This window comes from Neopsephotus bourkii, unplaced genomic scaffold (assembly GCF_033783945.1).
Source record: "Neopsephotus bourkii isolate Nb327-2 ecotype Australia unplaced genomic scaffold, CSIRO-AGI_Nbou_v1 NB_1037, whole genome shotgun sequence".
NCBI classification, from domain to species: domain Eukaryota; kingdom Metazoa; phylum Chordata; class Aves; order Psittaciformes; family Psittacidae; genus Neopsephotus; species Neopsephotus bourkii.
In genome coordinates this window covers 3,918,232-3,933,294 of record NW_026901526.1, presented here as the reverse complement: position 1 = coordinate 3,933,294, position 15,063 = coordinate 3,918,232, and positions in this window count along the sequence as shown.

Genomic DNA, 15,063 nt, shown 5'->3' with positions numbered 1-15,063 from the left:
GACCATAGTGTGCGTTTGAACGTGTTACTGGATTTGGATAGAACTATATTTCTGTATTATTTCTTTTCTAGGTAATAGCTCCTACTGGAATGGTCATCAGGATAAAGACTGCTGGCCATGCTGCTTTTTCTCATTTCTAACTGGAATATGACAAAAGGGTTTTCAAAGTTGACTGACACTTTTTCAAGCAGGGCATATAATTCATAGCTGACATTATTTTCACAGCCCCTGAGGGCTGTGACTGTGTGGCCACTAATAGTCTGATAGACATCGGTATGTGTGGATAGAACGTTTTTTAGGAGATGTGATGAGGGGGAAAAAAGAAAAGATTTCCAATATCAGATGTTAGAAAAAGCTGCCAGAGCCATTTAAAAGAAAAAAAAAAAAAGGCTATAGCTCTCTCCTTACAGATGATTATTTCAGAGTAAAACATCATGTTCTCTGTTGTAGAACATTTGGAGAAATAACATGTCTACCATTAGGCCTGAAATCTCTTTGCTGCCTTTTCAGACTCCATCTTGCTTGACTTCTGAAGTCAGTATGAATCATTCCATTGGCTTTATTGGACTTTGAATCACATCTTCAATGTTTATGTGATTCCTTCTTGTCCTTTTATCCTTCCTTTCTCCCTTCCATCAACTACTTCCTTGCTTTTTTTTTGTTTCAAAGTCATTAGTAGCTGCCAATACTTATAAGCAGCCTTTCACTAATGCATGTAGAGTATTTACACTTGTGTGAATTGAGGGAGACTGATTAGGAAAATCTTCACATTAACAGATTTAAAAATAGGTGGAAATCCCAATGACACATTTCTGTTACTGTCATAATTTTTTGTATTGTTTTAAGTTATTTTTGTCTTGAGGCAAAAACCTTATGCAGAAGCTTGTTAGTTTCCAGTGGGCTTAATGGTTTTCTGAAGCATTGTCGTGGTTTAAGCCCAGCTGGCAACCCAGAACCACACAGCTGCTCTCTCACTCCCCACCCTTTCCTCCCTCCCCACTCCTGGAGGGATGAGAAGGAGAATCGAAAGAATGTAACTCCCATGGGTTGAGATAAGAGGAGCCCAGTAACTAAGGTATAACACAAACCACTGCTGCTACCACCAATAATAATGATAAGGGAAATAACAAGGGAAGAGGATACAGCTGCTCACCATCCACCAACCGATACCCAGCCCAATCTGAGCAGTGATCTAGCCCTTCCGGATAACTGCCCCCAGTTTATATACTGGGCATGATGTGCTGTGGTATGGAATACCTCCTTGGCTAGTTTGGGTCAGGTGTCCTATCTCTGCTTCCTCCCGTCTTCTCCTCCTCCCTGGCAAAGCATGAGACCTAGAAAGTTCTTGGTCAGGGTAAACATTACTGGGCAACAACTAAAAACATTGGTGTTATCAGCGCCGTTAACAGTCTGAAAGTCAAAAACACAGCATGGCACCAGCTACTAAAAGGAAGAAAAATGTCTGCTACTGCTGAACCCAGGACAAGCATCAATTGCTGTCAAGTACTAAAGACAGGACAAGATGGACCATTGGTCTACACTCATGTCTGTCCAGGACAACCACTGTACATCTGCTACTCCATGTTTTGTTCTTATTGCCACTAATAGGAAAGGAGACAAAACTCATTTTTATCATTAATGAATAGGGTTAGAATTTGTGAAAGGTGGATTCAGTTTTGGACTCTTTTCTGACCTTGAAGAAAGCATACAGTGCTTGAAGCATCTAAGCTGTCAAAATGAAGCCATCAGAGCTCCTTATGAGCTAGTGTTGTACCCTGTTCAACTGTTGACTTGTTGAACCTGTTTTCCGTATGGATAGTTATACCCCCTTACTGAACATGTTTTGTCTTGTCTTGTCTGGTGTGTTTGCAGTCTTCAGGTAGAGCTCTGTATTATGCTGTGTTGTATCTGCATGGCCAATCACAGCGATACCATTTTAGCTGAAAGCTTTAAAATTTACTGTACAACTGTTAGTTCTAAAAATGTATTTTTTGCATCAGTGACTGGAACAAGCTATGTTGTTTCAAGAATGCAAAATTTGGGTGCAAGCAATGAGCTTATTCTGTGTTATGCTTCCAAGATGATTGTTTGTGAGTGATGGAGCTGGTCTGTCAGCTCAGGTACGCTGGAGGGTGAAAAGTACTGAATTGCTACTGTTATGGGCAGAAATAAGGGGTTCAGGTACAAGTTTCAAATACATATTTGTATGTATGAAGTCAGTCGAACTCTAGCTTGTGTAAAGGTAGCTGTGACAGTGTTTCAGATGGCACTGTAAGTACATCGCCAGGTGTAGGAAAGTACCCGTTTGTCTTTTACATGGTCATATCCATAGTTGCAGGCAAATGTTATTCTGAAGGAATTGCTCTGTTTTGCATTTGCTGCAATATTTTCAATTACAATCTGGAATATCCAGTTTGAAAACCTAAAGCTGAAAATTGTAAATTATTTTCTGAATTACCAGAGGGTTATTTGTGGCCTTGTTTGCGTTTGGTTCCCCTACCTGTTCACCCTGCTGGCCTACAGTACTCCAGCATTGTAAATCCACCAAATAGCAGGCTAATTAAAACCCTGTCATATATTCTCCAATGCAAAGTAAGCATTAGTGGGTGGAAGTACACACCTGTTCTTGAACTTCTGGTTATATTCCAGGTGAGCTTTACAAGCTTCTTTTGTTTCACACCTTTCTTCTTAATAAGATCATAGAATCATAGAATTGTTAAGGCTTGAAAGGACCTTAAGATCATCTAGTTCCAACCCCCTGCCATGGGCAGGGACATGTGATATTAAACCATGTCGCCCAAGGCTCTGTCCAGCCTGGCCTTGAACATCGCCAGGGATGGAGCATTCATGACTTCCCAGGGCAACATGTTCCAGTGCCTCACCATCCTCACAGTAAAGAACTTCTTCCGTACATCCAGTATAAACTTCCCCTGTTTAAGTTTGAACTCATTACCCCTTGTCCTATCACTACAGTCCCTAATGAAGAGTCCCTCCCCAGCATCCTTATAAGCCCCCTTCAGATATTGGAAGGCTGCTATGAGGTCTCCATGCAGCCTTCTCTTCTCCAGGCTGAAGAGCCCCAACTTTCTCAGCCTTTCTTCATATGGGAGGTGCTCCTGCCCTCTGGACTTGTTCCAACAGTTCCATGTCCTTTTTATGTTGAGGACACCAGAACTGTATGCAATACTCCAAATGAGGTCTCACGAGAGCAGAGTAGAGGGACAAGATCACCTCCTTTGACCTGCTGGTCATGCTTCTTTTGATGCAGCCTAGGATACGGTTGGCTTTCTGGGCTACATGTGCACTCTACCAGCTCATGTTCATTTTCTCATCAACCAACATCGCCAAGTCCTTCTCTGCAGGGCTACTCTAAATCTCTTCTCTGCCCAACCTGTAGCTGTGCCTGGGATTGCTTCGACCAAGGTGTAGGACCTTGCACTTGGCAAGGTTAAACTTCATGAGGTTGGTATCAGCCCACCTCACAAGCGTGTCAAGGTCCCTCTGGATGGCATTCCTTCACTCCAGCCTATCAAGCAAACCACACAGCTTGGTGTCATTGGCAAACTTGCTGAGGGCGCACTCAGTCCCACTGTCCCATGTCACTGACAAAGATGTTGAACGAGACCGGTCCCAACACTGATTCCTGAGGGACATGACTCGTTACTGGTGTCCAGCTGGACGCTGAGCCATTGACCACAACTCAGCGTGCGGCCGTCCAGCCAGTGGTCCATCTATCAGACTGATGTTTCTCAAAGATGCTGTCTTTAAAAGCAGAAGTATTTTTGGGAACTACATTCCCTTTGGAAATATTAAGAGAAGATGCTGTAATAGCATGAATAGCTTGCTGCAAACATTTTATGTTTTTTGAAGGGAGGGCACCACTATATAGATAATAATAGATATAGATAGACTAGCTGACTTTCATCAGCTGATGTAAGTAATCTGTGGGGTTATTGCTTATGCTAGTTTTTCAAGTTTGTTTGTTTTTTTTCTATGGGGGAGATCAAAGTTGGCATAATTAACAAACAAAATAGGTGAGCCATGTAGCCTGAGCAGAGAAGAAAACATTTTGTATTCTTTCTCTTAACAAGACACATCCAAGGAGGGTGTTTTCTTTGCATATAGTTACTTGTGTGCTGTCATTTGATCAGCTTCACCATCTCTGTGATTCAGATAACCTCCACTATTACATTCTGAAGGATGTCCTGCTGTCCTGGTTTTTGCTTGGAGTTTCTATAATTTGGGGTTCATCTTCATCATCTGGCTGTCCTAGTATGCATGTCAGGATCCCCAGTTGTGTCTCTTAAGGACAGCAAAGTCCCCTTAACATTCTTTCCCTCTTCCATCTGTAGTTGCCTTGTACAGATGGAACCAGTGACCAAGGGGTAGAAGTATAGAGCACATCATATATTAATCCCTTTATTTGTACACTGAAGTCCATGGGTTTGCAGTGTCATATACTTAAAATATTTGAAGGGATTAACCTTGAATATGCTTTCAAAAGTTCATGTACTTGACAGTGTATTTTAAAGCAGTTCAAAGTCTTCCTCTGGAAGTCATGTTAATATAATGAATATTTATGGTATTTCATGTCAGGCCAAACAGTGTAAAACTAGGGATTTTTTGAGGTTACCTAACAATTGTAAGTCTTAAATGTTAAGCATTATTTCACATTTTAGGACTATTCGGATTGTTTATTATGATGGCTGGATTAGTCAAATCCTATTTCAAATACTCATAGCAAGAAATGTTAGCACTCACTGTAGAACTTTAGCTTTAGGTGTATCTTCTGAGCAAACAAGGTTGATGACTAGCACACTTGAGAAGTAAGAATAACGCTGTGGTTAAAGTACTTTCAATGGGGAGATTCACATGTTTTTTTGACATTTCCACAAATTCTTGGGCGTCATTGGGCAAGTCATCTGTCTTGTTTTATTGTATGAGTAACAGTGAGTAGTGCTGGCACTGTCCCTATCTTCAATTATTATTTGCAATAATTAGGGTTTATAAGAGAACATGGAAAAGTTGGGGCATCCTGAACAGATAAGTGTTACCTGGAGCTTCAAAACAAACAAAAGCTTATGCCTTGAGCTTTTCCATGTCACTTTGAGACACACTCAGGATGTTCTGTTCCCTGTGAATGATATGATCTGTAATATGTAACTAATGTGGTATTGCCAGATCTTGACAAGGTGATGACAGCATCTATATAAAATGTTTTAGTGTGGCAGTGGGAATACTTCCTAGACTATTTATACACATATTTACTTACATAGTCACATGCAACTGCATGCTTCACTATTTTGTTCCCCCAACAATATTCAGAGGGAAAATTTACTTGCACCATTACTGGAAGTGGAATATTGCTTCTATTTCAACAACTGATTCACAATAATAATTTGAACAATTTCCCCATTTCTGATTAAAGTTTTGTTACAGAACCACGACTGACCCACATACTAATATCAAAAGTGAGAGGAGTTATATGTGAAGAAAAAAAAAATCCCATACCTTATTCTTTTCTGTTTATTAAAGACAAATTGTTTTGGTGGGCATTGGTTACTTTTATAGTTTAATGAACTATAAAATCGGTTACTTTTATAGTTTAATGAAAACTTCCTTGTAAGATTAATTTATTTTTAATACTGTGCTGTTTAAAAATGATACCTTAACCCAGACTTTGGCCATATGGGTATCTGTTATACAAATTAATATGAAGACTGTTGTTATTGCAGAGGGTAAACAACTCTTTCTGGTTACAAATGTGTATTTTTCCTGCATACCAAATATTTTTCCTTCTGTTCCAATATGCATATGTAGCTCTTCTTCTATGGGTAATTCTGTATTTGTATAATCTTAGTGTTTTGTGATAGATTGAGTTTGTATTTCTTCTAATTTTCCTCTTCCTTAGTCATATTGTAACTATGTAGAACAATAAGACAAGAGGGAAGAAGTGTAGTGTGTTGATTGTTCTTTAAACTCATAGCTGCCTATTAAAAAGGACAGTCAGCTATAAACTCTGTTTATCAGATCAACATTGTTTATTTTTGAAGGGGGTTGTATGTGTAAAAGCAGATAGGTGGTAGCATTAGCAGGTAACTTGGCTTTCTGTGTGTAACCCACTGGCTTTAGTAGTGTTTTGCTGATACTGTCTAACTAAACCTAAGGAAATACCCAGGTCTGTAGGAAGCAAGTAATTCAGTTTCTGGACCACAGCACTTCTTAAAACTTCCTACAAGACTCTCTGTCAACTTTACCAATCAACTTTGGTCTGAATGGAAAAAAGATGTATGTTTTGCTACATAAAAATGTAGGAGAAATACATTCCCTGGACTCTGAAGAGGAAGCAAATGGGTGTCCTAGATGAGATTAGCCTGTATGTTTTAACATTTTAAGCCATTCTGGAATTCTACTGTGAGTTGTTAGATTAGCTGGTCAGAATTGTGCTGGAGGGTGATAAATTTTAGCCATTAGCACATTAGAAATGTGAAAAAAAGAAAGAAACACACTTCTATTAACAGGGCTGATGGACCACTCAAAGTATCTGGAAACTCATTAGGTGATGTATTTCCATCAACACATGTGTCTTCAGCAATTGAAAAACACTTAAGGAGTTAGAGACTTCAGATTATGATTCAGACACTTGCCTTCAGTAAGACATTTATTTTTGTGGTAGCTGTTGTGCTTAGAAACACTTCTTCAAATGCCACAGAGACCTACTTTGCGGTTTAGCTAATTCCCATACCATTGTGCAGCTATTTAACATCTGCAAAAGGCAAAAGAATTTAAGGTTATGAAGAGTGAAAAGACAAATACAATTTGCAGAATTGTTTGCTTGATTTGTGTGTTTTACAGAACATGAGATTGGTGTGGAAAACAAATGATAAATACATGACAAGAACTATATTTGTTTAATATATACTTCTAAAATATGAATATAATTGCATTTTAGTACCTGTTTGCCACAGTATTTGCTGCCTGTGATAGCTCCTGGGCTACTTGCAGTCAAATATGAGCAAAATCTGGCTTTTGTGGGATCTAATTCAGACTCCATGGCCCCTTGACTTCCAACTGCTGGTGTGAACAACTTCTGTCTGGCAGGTAATGGTCTTCAAAAGATTTCTCTGCAGCAGAAACAAAGAAAAGCCATAAGGGCTCTAGTTGTTCTCTCCCTCCTCTGTACAGCCCTTTGTAAAATAACACACTCTTTTTAATCACAGCTGACAGGCCACTGCTGCCTCCTCACTCTGTTGTGATGTTTTCTGAGGAGAATTGCTGGTCTTCAAGTAAATGGTAGTTGAGGACAGAGGGATCAGGTTATCACAATGTGTTCTTGGACTCGAGAAAGTCTGTGGTTTCTTCAGAATAATTTCTTTGCTCAGTTCCTCAGGAGGCAACAGTTATGAGGTAGCCTTCCAGAGTCAGTGGATTTTTGGACTTCTTGAAAACCAAGTTAAACTCTTCATGCATATTTCATGAATGTTTCTGTGAAGAAACTGCTTCAGTGTCCACAGCATACGCCATACTACAAGCTTTTTCTATGCATATGTACAAAGTCACTTAATAATTCCCTGATAAGTCACTGAACAGATGGAGTGGTTTAGGATGAAGACACCTGGCTCAGTTACTCATCAGAGTTTGGTATCCCATTAGCCTCCAAGTCACACCTGAGGTGAATCTAGGTTCCCTGTCATCTAATTTCCAGTTGCTATGTTAACTGATGACCTTTTTGCAAGAACTGGTGGTATCACTGGCATGTAGGGAAGGAGTATGTGTTAATTCAGTTTGGGTGACCAGCTAATCCAGTCCCTCAGTTTAGCAGAGACAGAAGCAAATACGGCTCCACTAAAATTAAGTGACAAGAAGTCAGTTGAAATATAAATAATAACTTTCTTGTTAAAAAATAACAATAACTTTAGTAATCTAATGTATTCGTTCCAAGTAATACAGGAGAACCTCACAGAAAAGCACTTCAATTTCCTGGTGGTGATAAACATTGTTGCTCAGGTTGGTCCTTTTCCACTGTTTTGTTGACTGAGCTGGTGTTGATCTAATGGCCTGGGAACTAAATTTAGTTTGTAATGAGGAAGCTGGGTCCAATTCTTGGTGATCCTTTCTGGTCTTGGAAAAGAGTATTCAAGTTGGATCTTTCACAATACTAATGGAAAAGAATCTGTATATGAGAATGTTTCTCATGATTCCAATAATATAAAACTATAAGAAATTTTCATTCTTCACATAAAAGTAATTTGGGTTAATTAAAAGAGAATGATCATAACTTTGAGTTACCAGAAGTTTAGGGGTTTGTTTCTGTTGTGTTGCAACTTTAATTGCAAGTATATATTTTACTTGCACTAGTCTGGATAAAAAGTAATATACCTCCATCCTAGGGGAAACAAAAAAAACCCAACAAATTTCATTCTAGTTCCTCAAACCCCTCTCTCATCATTACTGGTGTTGCTTAGAAAGGTCTTCTACTACTAGTGCAGCTGACTTCAACAGAAGTCTCTACAGTATAGGAAACATGGCGCATTATCCTGTATTTGCCTTTAGGCACTAATTTTTATTAGAGGATGTCAAAAAGGGCATGGATTGTCTCATCTTGAACAGTCCCTTTCTGTGTAATTTTCATCAGTTCAAGAAATATGATCCCTTTTGTCTCTCAAGTTAATGTTCAGCTGTATTGATTTTGGAACAGACTGAGCCATGCATGCATATGCAGAATACTTTTCAGATAACTTCAGCAGGTTTTTAATTTACCAACATGCAAATTGAATTTAATGTGATTATAAATTTAAATACAAAACAAATTAAATACATTTTCCATAATTATGTATATGTGAAAAAATAATTAAAAGATTTATATGCATCATGTTACTTTTGTCTTTAAACTGCAGACTGTAGTTTTTGTTGCATTGCAGGTGTCATGAATTGACAGAATGGTTGAGAAGAAGGCAAACAGATTCTGCTGAATTAAACAGGAAATTAAATGTACTATGTATAAAAAGCATAAATTATATGAAGACAATTGCTTTTCAGTCAGCAAGACTGTGTTTTCTTTTTTTCTGTACAGTATTGTTTGTTTCCAGGTGGAAAATACACCCTATCTGAGAGGAGGAAAAGTAGCATGCAGCTGTTTTTACCTTACTGTGCCACATTTGCTGATGCAGAGTAAAAGCAAAACAATTACAGCAAGCTAAAATTCCTGGTGTAGGAAAGCGTTAGATGTGGGGAAACGGCATGGGAGAAGACAGCTTTAAATTGCTTTTTCAGAATCTTGCTAGTCAAGAATTGCTTAAGAAGTTCTTGTGTATCTGAAGTGAATAAACCATGGTCTATGAATTTCAGTGAGCAGCTGATGTAAACAAAACTTGTAGTTGTCACACCAGTAGCTTATCCCACAAACATGACCTTTTTTTCAGAGGACAGTCCCATGCTGTGGGTGAAAGTAGCTCTCCGGAGACTTGAAACTGTGTGAACCATCTGAACTATCTCAGCAAACTCACTTAAAGTATGACAGATTTCACCAGTGCTGCTTAGTGTAAGGATGACAAGGCTCTGAAGGACTTGTCACACCACCTGTAATGATTTGTTACTTGTGTTCATAGGTTCCCTTGGTGAAAGAACCAGATTGCACACACACATGCTCTTTTGTGATTAATGATAACATGTAATCAGCAAGAACTGATATCAAATTCCTGAGCTTCTGGTCTTGATCACTGTCCTCTCAGTGCTGCAGAAAGAAATAGGTGTTTCCAGCAACAGGAGGTGACCCTGCCTCTGGCAGAAATGGGAACCTTTTCAAGCACACCCATCAGCAACCTTTTCCCAGCCTGAAGCGTTAGCAAAAGCAATTTTGTATTTATATCTGGATTCTCAGCAGGGAGTGAAGGTCATACGATGAGCTGGTGTTCTTTGTCTCATGACTGGCAATTTCTTACAGGATTCAGTGTTTCACCCGGGCCTGTTCAATGAGAGGAGCTTTCAGGGTTCCTGAGCTTGGGCATCGTTCAAAGCCAGGGGCGCATGCTTGAGCTTTGTCAAGAGTCAAGGCCAGGGATGAATACATGGTCACACTTGTACAACTTTGCCTTGTTACCTTATTATAGTGCATGTACTTCTGTGTTTGACAGCTTGAAGCAAGTGTGATTAGAGCTTAAATATTTTGGTAGACGTCCTTACTGTTTTTACAGGGGATTGCTGTCCCCAGTGGAACACCACAGTAATTCACTACTTAGGATTCTCTCTGTGAGCCAACAGCTGGTGGAGGGCTATTTACATGTAAGCAATTAATAATTAAGGAAATCAAATGCTATTATAATATTTATTTTATGCTGCTTAAAACAAGACTTTTAATAGATTAGTAAGTATAAAGTATATAACTTCTTGTATCAAAGCAGTAATGCATATTGATTCATATATATGCAATTCTGATGGTGTGTGACAGTCCCGCATGTCCTGGTTTGGTAAGATTTTCTTGTAATAATATTAAACAGGCCACAAGAAATCCACTTTAACAGATCTCCAAAGCCTAGTGGCATTGCCCCAGGGCTTGGCTATAGAGCAAGCAACAGCAACATGGGTAATGATGCTTTACTATGTTGTTTTGCTCTCTGAGCAAGGGACTCTTAGGTTAAGCACACAGTTGCAGATATTTCTAGTATTAGGACCATTAGTATTAGGAATGTTGAGAACTAGTCATGTAAATGTGCAGTTTTATTGTTTCTGTTGGATAGGAATGAAACAGTCTATATTTGAACTTCAGAACTGGGAACCATATGGGCTTGTGCAGAAATTGTATCAGTTACACATTAAGAGAGCCGGAATATTCTGCTTTCTGGTGGGTACTCTTGTGGTATCTGCTTAAAAATGTATAATCTAGCTTTATTTTAGAGCTCTAAATTTTGTTTTAATTAGAAGTGACTTGCATGTCAGTGGACAATAAAATTAATAAAGTTGTTTTACTAAAGATAAATTTTCTAGTTTCATCTTCATCCTTTTCACTTAGAAACCTTATATGCACTCTATTCTGTTTTAATTTAATTTGTTTATATGCCTATCTTCCCTATACCAAAATTGCCTCCTTTTGAATGGCACACCTTTGAGTTTTACACTGGAGTTTCAAAGATACATGTACAACTTAACAGAAATCTTAATTTCTATTCACCTTTTGTTTCTTGCTTGCTGATTCATATTATAACAAAAATGAACTTTTTTACTTCCTCTTCTACAGTCAGTAAGTGGACGCTGCCCAGGAGAAATTGGTTTGCCGTTGTTGAATTTTTTGACCCCCTCCTCTACAAACATTAACTGCCTGACTTTTGTAACATATGACTTGTATCTCCTTTGTTTCATTAATACTTCTACAGAGTAATTTCATAATGAGATCAGGGACTGGTTAATTTATAATCCTACTGCTGAGGAGGTTACAGTTTATTACATTAATAGAATAAGTGTTTGCTGCTAAACCACTGAGATCTGCTTAATAAAATAGATGATCTCATGAGGGAAGAAATTTTTCCAGCCATTTGGAAGTGTATGTTGAAAATAGTGATTGTGGGCAGCAACCTAGGGATAGGATGGAATCCAAACATCTATTTTGAGCTCAAAAGAGGAGATGAAGATGAGTTTATATGTCTGAATTGAAATCAGGGAGGCTGAAACCGTGAGAATCGTGCTGACTATTGCCACCAGAGCTTCCTAACCCTTTATGATTTTTCTGTGCCTTATTTTCTTTCTTGATTAACTCTGGATGGCGTGCATGCTAGCACTAAATGTGGCACCTTAGTCTGTCGGCAGCCATCAGTGAGGCTTTCCATGGCTATTCCCACAGTCTCAGAAACTGGCATGCTGCAACTCAGCATGAGCAGAAAACATGATGTATGGGGGTACATTACAATGCCTCAGCAGCCTGACTGCCTTGTGGTTTAATTTCTGGGGTGAGTGGTGGTGATTTATAATCCAAGTGTGTATTTCAGCTCTCTTTTTCATGATGAAGTTGAATGGGATATATTTATTTATTTATTTATTAGATCGTTGCTGATATTTAGATATTTATTATATAATTACTGATATTTATTAGATCATTACAGTTTGCTACTGATAAACTCTATTTACAGAAGTTTCTATTTGCAACACAAAACTAAACGATTTAGGAAAGCGTGTAATGTACTTGCTGTCATTCTTTCATATTTTTATTTTAAATTAGGCAAAAACTTAGCTTTCAGAGAACTTAATTACAAGGAAGAAATCTAAAATGACTGTAGGAATGATAAAAGCTTTCAGACAGCTCTACAGAGGAGGAATACTCTAAAGATGGATCTTTCAAAGAAACAGATTTAGTGTGGGGTTTTTTTTTTAGTATTAATGTACATGTTTGTGTGAAATCTCAGACCACTTGTTATCTTGACAGATGGATTTTGGGTTTTATGTTGAAATAATTTTATCAATAGTCAAAGTCAGTCTTTGGAAAAAGTCTTTGAGCTTATCACCCGTACAGCAAAAGTTCTTCACTGTCTTGATTTTTGGACAGAAAAGGAAGATAGTATTATGAGAAGGCATCTGCCAGTTAAAAGGAAAACCAAGGAATATAAACCATGCATGAAAAAGAAGTTAAGAGGAGCTGAGAATGTAAAGCATAGATTTAAAAGATTAAAATTATGGACTCTGTAATAAGAAATAATTGGGGTCTAGCATAAAAAAAAATCCTGTAAATTGATAGAGTTTTAGAGATTTGAGGAAAAAAATAAGTGCACTGTGTTCATAAATTGCAAAGCCCTTCTTCAGTAATAATCTTAATCAATGGACATTATTTGTCTTGTAATATCTTACCTCTTTACTGAAAACTGAAACAATGAGTATTGACATTTCCAGGGACTTCTGAAAGTGTGTCTGCCTTTAATATGCTAGTGTGATCTTAAGTGTTGTTACTATTTTTCCTCTAATAAAAATCTGGATGTACAATCTTAATTTTTCTTTTTAGTATTCCTAAATATTTGAAGTATTGTGCTTATGTGTGGGTGTATTCCTTATGAAATACTCCAGCAAAAGTTACTGAGAGACGAAAGTAGCATTTCTGTATGTTCACACTTCATGACATCATCTCCAGAATGCTCCTAGGCTTCCGCATTCATAAAGCATAGGCATAGGGCCTTAAGCCTATTCTAGTTAGCTCTTCTGTCTGTCCAGTACGTGAAACCTTCTCTGTAACCTTCTCCTGCAGTATATTCAAGGACATAGTTTGAGCTTTTATTGTACAGGCTGTAAGTCAGTGAAACTTAGGACAGTTGAAAATATCTCCTCATGTTTTGTTCTGCTTTTGACAGATGTGGACTGAGCTTAAAATTGCTTTCAATAGCTTATGCTATTGCTGTGTTCATATGTAGATGAACAATTTATTCTTAAATCAGGATACTTGCATGCAGTCAACGGAACCTAGCCCATAGCTGAATAGCCATAGCATGGAACCCAGACTTGCTCTGACAGTATGGATGTTGGGCTTGTTAGGTGTCAAATCACTTTGCAGCCTGTCTTGTAAGAGGAGGAACAAGGTATGGCAGGCTTTCAACAGACAAAATCTGCTTATGCATGGACCAGATGTTCAGATCTGTTCTCAGGCATTCAGAGCTCTCCTGTCCTGTCTTTTTCTGACCCATGTAATGAGGAAGTACTCAAGGAAATGAGAAGGCTCACCCATGCCTTGGACTTAGCGTAAGCCATGGATTTACGGCAGCATTTATGGTGCCGGCAAAGATGAAGCTGGGCTTGTTCTGATTTGTAACCCAGACAGACACATTCCTAGCACTAACAGTGCCTTATGTACTCTCAGGAGTCTACAAGGGTTTAATTTCGCTCTGGCTGAAGTCAGTAATTAAACGTTCTCTTCAATTATAAAGTAGAGTGGGAAGAGAACTGGAGTGAAATATATTTTCATATTTGATTCTAAATGCTGCTTGGATATTTCTGTTACCAGTAGCTTTGCCATGCTTAGTTTCATACTACAAATAACGTATTCACATTCTGTAGAATAGAACTAAAAAATATTTTCTTTCTGGTCACCAGTTGTCTTTGTCAAAGTCTCTGTGAGGTGATTATATTGTTTAGTAAAAAAAGAGAATTTTTAAATCTGGATTTGAAAAGTTCATTTTTGCTTTCTTAAAAGATTTGGCTAGAAGTTCATCTACAAATGACACATTTTTCTGAATCACAGAGCCATTTTATTGTGCATTCAGACTAGCCAAATCAATAGGATTTAACTATTTATATAGAGTATACCTGATTATTTACTCTTGCAGTGTTAGAAATCTAGACTAACACTATAGAATGCTCTTTCTTTGTAATTCAATGAACAGTTGTAGCTACTGGAATTAGTAGTAGTACTGTAGCACTTTGAGACTCTGGTCTTTACCAGGAATTCTACGGTGTTACTACTAAACTGGTAAAGGAAAAAGATAACTAGACATTCTAAAGTGCCTACAGTCTGAATACAAGATGAGACAACAGCTGGATGTAGGCAGTGAAAGAAAGGCAGTGCTAGTGTAGTGTATCCTGAACTGACACTGATGTGAACAGAGATGTTCACGCATGAAGGACTGAACACATTATCTGTGAGAGATGTTCTACTCCCAACTTATTTTACCCATTAAAAGTCTCTAAAGTAATTTTAAACCCTATATCAGTGCTGCCCAAATGTAACTGAAGTAGTTTTATAATGGTGCCAAGCCTCCGACTCATCCCAGATTCACTGCAATGGAAGGTTGCTGTGCTCTTTTGGTTTCGTCTGCTATGCCGCCCACCCAAATCAGCCTCCCAAGCATGTGTATGTGTGTGTGCATGCCTTTTTTTAACTCAAGTAATGTCTTCCAGAATGTCAGCATCAAATAATAGAGAGATTGTTTTGACAGAAGCTCAGGAATGCTGTGACTGGAAGGGGTATGTCCTTCACAGTCAAATCATGGAAACTTTACCTTCAAACTGATGTTCTTCTGGAGGCAGGCCAAGAAGACTGCAGCGCTTTACAAGACAGTATAAAAAAGGAATATAATAGTGAGGAAGAAGGGATTT